This window comes from Onychostoma macrolepis, chromosome 01 (assembly GCF_012432095.1).
Source record: "Onychostoma macrolepis isolate SWU-2019 chromosome 01, ASM1243209v1, whole genome shotgun sequence".
Taxonomy (NCBI): Eukaryota; Metazoa; Chordata; class Actinopteri; order Cypriniformes; family Cyprinidae; genus Onychostoma; species Onychostoma macrolepis.
In genome coordinates, this window is record NC_081155.1 from 4217205 (window position 1) to 4224643 (window position 7439).

Genomic DNA, 7439 nt, shown 5'->3' on the forward strand with positions numbered 1-7439 from the left:
AACGATTAGACACACAGACATCATGAATCAGCGTATGAATCTCAACAACGGTGACAATCAACAAAATAAATAAACAGATCAACTCTGAACATCACAAAACATGCTACTAAAACTCAACACAAAAAAATAAAAAAATAAAAGCACATAGTAAGAATTAAAGTCAATAAGTGGACAATTCAGCGGCATTATTTATTCATGCCGCAATGCATGCTGGGATTCATGGGTGACTTTTGTACTGTGCTGGTAGCCAGCATGAATTGCAGCATTAAGCTTTTGATTGTCACCGTTGTTGAGATTCATACACTGATTCTTGATGTCTGTGTGTGTCTAATTGCTGCCGTAGTACTAAAAGTTTTGTGTATAAGACATTTTTAAAAATTTTCAGTAGCAGTTTGGCATCTCATTCAGGGTCATATAGCAGCTGTAAACAACACCAAACTAACAAATAAAAAAATCCACACCATGTCTTTAAAGATCAGCCTCTGAATGAGATCAGTGAATCAAGCCACTAAATAACGATAACATCATTATCAATAGTCAATCACAAGCACGTAACCACACATTTTCCTGTCTTTTCACGCTATAACAAATGTGCTCTACAAACAGTTACTGCAGCCAAAATAAAAACTAAGATTAAAACCTGATGGTTAAGAGCCCAACTAAAGCAAACCCTGATCGCCACAATGGTGAGGTCAAACGAAACGTTTTCAATAAAACAAATAAACTTCTGTTAATTCTCAAATTATTTTTATAGACATATGACAGAAATAAAGTCAAATTGTAATGTGTGAAGCTGGTAATGCTGTTTGTGGAGTTGTTTAATCAGATCTTGAGAGATTTAATGATGTCTTGTATTTCAGTTGAGTTCATCTAAGGCTGTGGCTGAAGTCAGTTGTAGTTCTTGTTTCTCTTTCATTCAGTGATTCTGCTTGATAACAGCAGGTGTTATCTATAAGGAGAGTAAATATTTAACTGAACTGTATTATTTTGCACAAGAGAGATCGGTTAGTTTAATTTAGTTTTGTGGATCACCATTGTGGTGGAGAGTAGAGCTTGTGCTTCAGTCAATGATGAGCCACAAACACTGATGTTCTGCTGCTTTATTTAAAGACAGTAACTGTAGAGTTGCTGATACAGTGATGATCTCTTTGTTAAATGCTTTGCCATATGCATGTGTGCTATCGCTGATGATAAACTGCAACAATTTGAGTTAAAGTCATGTTTTTAGTAACTTTACTATTATAAATTAAGTTTTTGCAGTTTTATATTAAGAAATGTTCCTTCTTAGTAGAATCAAATGAAATAAGTTTATCAAATGTTCACACCATCACACCAATTTTACAGCATGCAAGAGTTTGCTGTATTTTTACAGTACAATTGTAATTATTGATGTACAGTACTCTTGTAAACTTACAGTCTTACTGGCAACCAAAATTGCCAGTAAGTTACTGTAAATTTTACAGCAATTTTTTACAGTGTATTAGAGCAACACTTTCATTGCATGCTATATTTTCACAGGTTTGGTTATCGAAAACCTAAACATATAAACTAAAAAAAAAAAAGTTAAACACGTCAGCGCCTGATGATTGTCTCATCATACGTAAACAGCTATTAGCTGCTCACTGCACAGCACATGCATTGCTTCAGAGAGAGATCTGACAGAAAAAAGCAAGAGCCCAACTAAAGCAAACACTGATTTCCAATTCAACAACACATAGATGTTTGCTGTGAAGCACTACCGCAATTGCCTAAAAGCAAATAACTACGAATTATTAAAAGGGTCAAGAGCCCAACTAAAGCAAACACTGTTCTCCGTGATGGTGGCATAATTTTAACCAATAAAACATCAACATCTGATCCTCTGTAAATCTCAATAACAGCAGGTGTTCATCACTAATGCACAATCAACATTTAATTAGTCTCTCAATTATCTCTTAATTACCTCAACTCGTTGAGGTCTTGGGATTTGACTCGAAACTTGCTTGTGACTTGAAATGAATGACTTGGTTCCTCCTCTGGTGAAATCAGCTGCTGAGTTCATGGGTGGAATAAACACATGGCAGGACTTTTACTTTCTGACCCTGGATTTGACACCTCTGGTCATAAATTAATCTATTACTTTTCCTACATAATTTTTTAACAGAAAAAGTGGTAAGATACCTATTTAGGAGTCTTAGACCTTTCCAACGATATATAGTTTGTCATGATTAGATTAGGATTTAATTGTAAAATAGTGAAGTAAAGGTAGGCGTCCCACAGGGTGGACGGTGACAGTTAAGAGGTTAATAAAATCTAAACACTAAGACAAATATTTTATTTTAAGAACTGTTCACTGATAGGTTCACCTTTTGAAACCTTTGTCTTTAGGAGTATATTATACAGTAGCTATACAGTACAGTACAGTAAGATAGTAAAATAGTACTATTATAATTAGGTTCATGTGTGGTAAATAATTCAACAGTCCTGATAACAGCTTCACACGAGACATTGTTTCCTATAATTTCCCATAGAGGAGATTTTCTGCTTCCCTTTTAATGCTTCACTTACCTTCATGACGTCCTTTGAAATGTGTGAAGAGTTTTTCTGTTATTCAGTGGTTTCACGTCTTTTCACTGCAGATAAAATATGAAAGTTTTTTATGTGTTTATATAACTTTATATGAAAATTATTACCATGACATTGAATTTACATTTCTCTAAAATATTATTTGTAAAAATTCAGTTTTTTATGTTTATTTTTCATCATAAAGGGTTTTCTCACCATCTTTTGTGCCTTCAGATCCAGACATCTTCTCTTCTTCTCAAGTAGAACTGTGTAGAGAGTTTATGGATTCAGAGGTTTGTCCCACTGCAGCATGTTATCAGGGCTTTAAATGATGAGGGTGTGTCAGAATGACTGACGAATCTGATCATCTGCTGCACTGTGTTCTTCTGTGAGTGTCCTGATTGGGGCATTCACTCTTACTGGAAATGAACAGCATTAGATACAGGTATTACTGGAAATTAAAGCTGTTTTTCTGTTTCAGTTGGCTAAGTGGTTGTCAAGATGCACCTCACTTTCTGTCTGCTGATACTGTTTTTGTTATGGGTATGTTGACAACATAATGATTTTTTAGCATGTAGGCTGATGATTTTAAAAATGAAAAATAAACGCAGAGATCATACAAAAACCATCAGCAATAAGAAGCGGAGAGGTAATGTTGTGAAATATAACACTATTGTACATAAGATGATTTAATAAATTAAAGTATTCAATTTGATAGACTTTATTGTACTTAAAATGTATCTATTATCAGTGTTACAAAGATAGCAAGGTGACATTGATTCAATGTTGAAATTCCATCAGAATCATCATTTTGATTGAGGTTGAAAATTCAATGTTAAATAGTATTGAATCAATGTTGATAATTCAATGCTTTTCAGTAGTGATGGTGAAATTAAGCCTTAAACTTTTCAGCCAAGTGGTTCACAAAAGGGTTCATTTCTGGTGGCTTAATTTGCTCACAATACCACCTGGTGGACAAAGAGTGTAAAACAAGCAGATATATTACAGACAGAGGTGGATAATCCAGGGGTCAGAAAGTAAAAGTCCTGCCCTGTGTTTATTCCACCCATTAACTTAGCAGCTGATTTCACCAGAGGAGGAACCAAGTCATTCCTTTCAAGTCACAAGCAAGTCTCGAGTCAAATCCCAAGTCCTCAAAGAGTTTGTTATTGAGATAATTAAGTGTCTATTTAAATGATGATTGTGCATTAGTGATGAACACCTGCTGTTAGTGAGAATTACAGAGGATCAGATGTTGATGTTTTATTGGTTAAAATGATGACACCATCATGGAGAGCAGTGTTTGCTTTAGTTGGGCTCTTGACCCTTTTAATAACTGAGAGTGGTTTGCTTTTAAGCAATCGCAATATTGTTTCACAACAAGCATTTGAGCATTTGCACATTGCTGAATTAAACAGCAGGTGTTCATCACTAATGCACAATCATCATTTAATTAGACACTTAATTATCTCATCAACTTTAACTCTTTGAGGACTTGGGATTTGACTTGAGACTTGCTTGTGACTTGAAAGGCATGACTTGGTTCCTCCTCTGGTGAAATCAGCTGCTGAGTTCATGGGTGGAATAAACACATGGCAGGACTTTTACTTTCTGACCCTGGATTTGACACCTCTGTTTATGACAAGAGTGCACCTGAAAAAAAATCTACATCATGACATGAATTCTGACCTTTGTCACAGAAAGTCTTCTTAGTTGCCTTTTTCTCTATCACGAATTAGAAATCATAAGAAATTATTTATCAGTAGAAAACTTAAAATTTCAAAATTCATCCTTTGAAACCCATTTTAAAATCAGACATTGCATTACCATGTAAATGGTACATTAAAATCATGTTACAAAATATTTTCATTCATGAATTATAAAAAATTAAGTTTGGATAGTGCACTATAATGTCTCTGTTCAAAACTGTGGGTGACAGTTAAGGGGTTAAACCCAAACTGTTTTTATTTGCTATAAGTAGCTTTGATGTTTTATTAGTTAAAATGATGCCACCATCGTGGAAAACAGTGTTTGCTTTAGTTGGGCTCTTGACACTTGACTCCTGTGTTAGATCTCTCAAAAATGCATGTGGAGTTGTAAAAAATAAGTTTTGAAAAAGCTCAACAATGGTGACAACCAACAAAGTTCTTCATGCTGCAATGCATACTGGGTAAGACCATAATAAAAAAAAACTCTTGTCATGCACTGCAGTGTGAATAATCATTGTCACCACCGTCGAGGATCGTATGATAAGTGTTCATGTCTAAAAGCTTGAGCTTATGCAGTTTTTCCCCCTAATATGTAATCACTACCGTGGCATTTGTTTAATATGACTTTTTTTATTTAACAGTAATAGCAGAGCATCACTCAAAAAACCAAAGCGAGACACCTTCATGATGCTCCTTCAAATGATTTAAAAGCAGAAAACATAAGCTAATAGTAGTAGATAAGGCATGGCTTGTGACAAAAATGATTTATGACCCTTGATTTATGGCTTTTTTGACCTTTGTGACCTTTCCCCCTCCCCCACATAGCGACCACCCACATAGCGACCCACCACGTCATGTTGACCCCTTGACCCCGTTAATGCGCTCCAGATGTGAGGAAATCGGAGAAGCGTGAAATTCCTACGTCATCCGGGGATGAGATATGTTGTTTGTACAAGTGTAAAACCATAAATGAGTTGTCAAGTATTGTTTCGAAGATTTTACGGTGGGGGTTTGCCCATCTGTGGACCACGTGGTGGTTGCATTCCGAGGTCTGGTGTGTTATGGACTCTTTCTCTCTCTCTATGGGAGATGTATGTAAAAGGATAAGCAGATAAAATTTTAACAGGTCAGTTTTAAGACAGACATATATTCTGATGACTGTATAAAATGTAATTAAATAACACTCCTAATAATGAATTGGGAATGAATTAAAACCTTCTTACATTTTTTCTTCAAGAGAAAAAATATTTCCTCCGCTTGCAAGGAACCCCATTCTTCAAATGAGAGGTTTACAAAAAATTGTGTTTAGTTTAAGTTGGAAAAAGTTCTCTCACGCTCTCTTTCTATCTATGGAAAAATATATTGAATTTAAGGGTAAAAGCAGAATAAATAAACAATTTTAACAGGTCAGTTTTAAGACAGACAATAAAGAAATAAACCCTCTTACATTTTTCCAAGAGAAAAACATTTCCTCCTCTCGCAAGGAACCCCATTCTTCAAATGAAAGGTTTACCAAAAAAAAAATTGTGTTTAGTTGGAAAAAGGCATCTGTCTCCACCCTCACGCTCTTTCTCTCTATCTATGGAAAAAGATATTGAATTTAAGGGTAAAAGCAGAATAAATAAACAAAATTTAACAGGTCAGTTTTAAGACAAAGATATATTCTGTTGGTTGTATAAAAATAATTTAAATAAAATAGGCAACATGACTAATAATGAGAAGGGATAAAAAATGTTTAGTTTAACAAATAAAATGATCTTACGTTTTCATGGTATACCAGTCGGCCTCAAATGAACTGATTACACAAATTGTGTTTAGTTTAAACTTTAATTATGCTCTCTGCAGAGTGAGCACGCTCCTGTGTGTATCTGTCTGTCTCTCTGTGTGTGTGTGACGCAGGACCCCCACCGCTCATGCCATTTCTGTCTGCTGTGAGTGAGAATGTTTTGGAAACATTTGATTTATTTATATACTTTAATGTTTCCCTAATACGTCTGAAGTCCTTATATTTTAACTTATTTCGCATCAAAAGTTTGTTTAAAAGTTTCTTATATCTTCAAATTGAATGTTTTTAAACTAAAAGATGTAACATTTCAGCAGTTTTATAGCGGAGCAATGGTTCTGTGGTTAACGTCGTTGCGACGTGATTAGATGATCGTTTTGATCGCTCATCTAATCCCGGCTCGGAAGGGCTTCAAAACTTTTTAATTTATTTATCTAAAATGACAACTAATCATCCCTTTAGGATACGAATTTAATGATGGCTATGTATATTTCGCCTGACTGCACCGGTAATGTTGGTCGTGTTTTAGAGATGGAACCGATCGCATAATTTTAGGTTTTATTTTAAGAAGGTTGTTTAAATAATAGTTCTGGTCTGGTTCTGGCAGCCGCGCCGAAATACATTTTTTTCTAATTAGACACGCTGTCCTGTTTATTTTCACAGACTTTTAGGCTCTGTTTATGAAAACATTAGGAAATTCGGAAATTAGTTACGGCGAATATTTCAGACACCCCCCGTGTTTAAATCGTTTTAGTAGTTCTGTTTAGACTCTGAGAAAGAGTTTTCAAACGGATGTACACAGACATACCATATGTATGGTTGTTTATCTTCGGCGAGACGAACTGACTCCAGTCGTATAACGTTCTAACATATGTTTTTTAATACGTTATATAGCGGTGCTCGAGCGGTCTCTGCTGGTCGCGCTTAAAAATAACATCTCTCACGAAATTTTTTGTTTTATGCAGATCCAGCTATCAAAACGATATATTAACATATTACAATGAGTTATATATCACGAAATGTTGCGTTTAAATTACTCTCCATACCATTTATGTTTAAATATTACCAAAACTATACAATTAACGTATAGCTTTTCTTATAATGAATATAACAGATGTCATCCAGGGAGCAATAAATTTCAGTACAGATCCTTTAAATAACGTGAATGTTTGAGGAACGGACAAAGACATTTTTTTTTTTTAAAGGAGATCCCTGGCCCTCTTTAGTTTTTTTTTTGGAAATTCTTGCAACGCTTCTGGGGAAATGGACATAACCGGTAAGTTTCTATTTATTTCCTTTAAAAAGCCTGTTATTAGACTATTTGAGTAAAATTATGGTACAGCTAGGGTGAAACAGACACGCATTTATTCAATAAATACTGATGAACGAATACACGATTTGTT

The 7439-nt window shown here is 34.8% G+C and overlaps 1 protein-coding gene and 1 long non-coding RNA gene across 3 annotated transcripts in view; both read right to left on the bottom strand.

Annotated features, from left to right (window-relative positions):
• The window catches only part of LOC131547574 (glutathione hydrolase 1 proenzyme-like), a 133408-nt gene extending 128800 nt beyond the window's left edge, over positions 1 to 4608 (bottom strand). The window contains exons 1-3 of one of the 2 annotated variants that reach the window (XM_058788270.1): positions 4234 to 4608; positions 2761 to 2963; positions 2548 to 2612 (exon numbers count right to left, since the gene is read on the bottom strand). The gene's annotated coding sequence lies outside the window, so the exon portion shown is untranslated. The remainder of the gene's footprint in view (positions 1 to 2547; positions 2613 to 2760; positions 2964 to 4233) is intronic. The other variant, XM_058788242.1, reaches the window with a different exon arrangement.
• A 590-nt stretch (positions 4609 to 5198) lies between these two features.
• LOC131547827 (uncharacterized) lies at positions 5199 to 5839 on the bottom strand. The gene is made up of 3 exons (XR_009273026.1): positions 5701 to 5839; positions 5477 to 5600; positions 5199 to 5333 (listed from the first exon to the last, which is right to left on the bottom strand). It is a non-coding gene; the product is annotated as an uncharacterized LOC131547827 (long non-coding RNA).
• Between the last annotated feature and the right edge of the window lie 1600 nt (positions 5840 to 7439).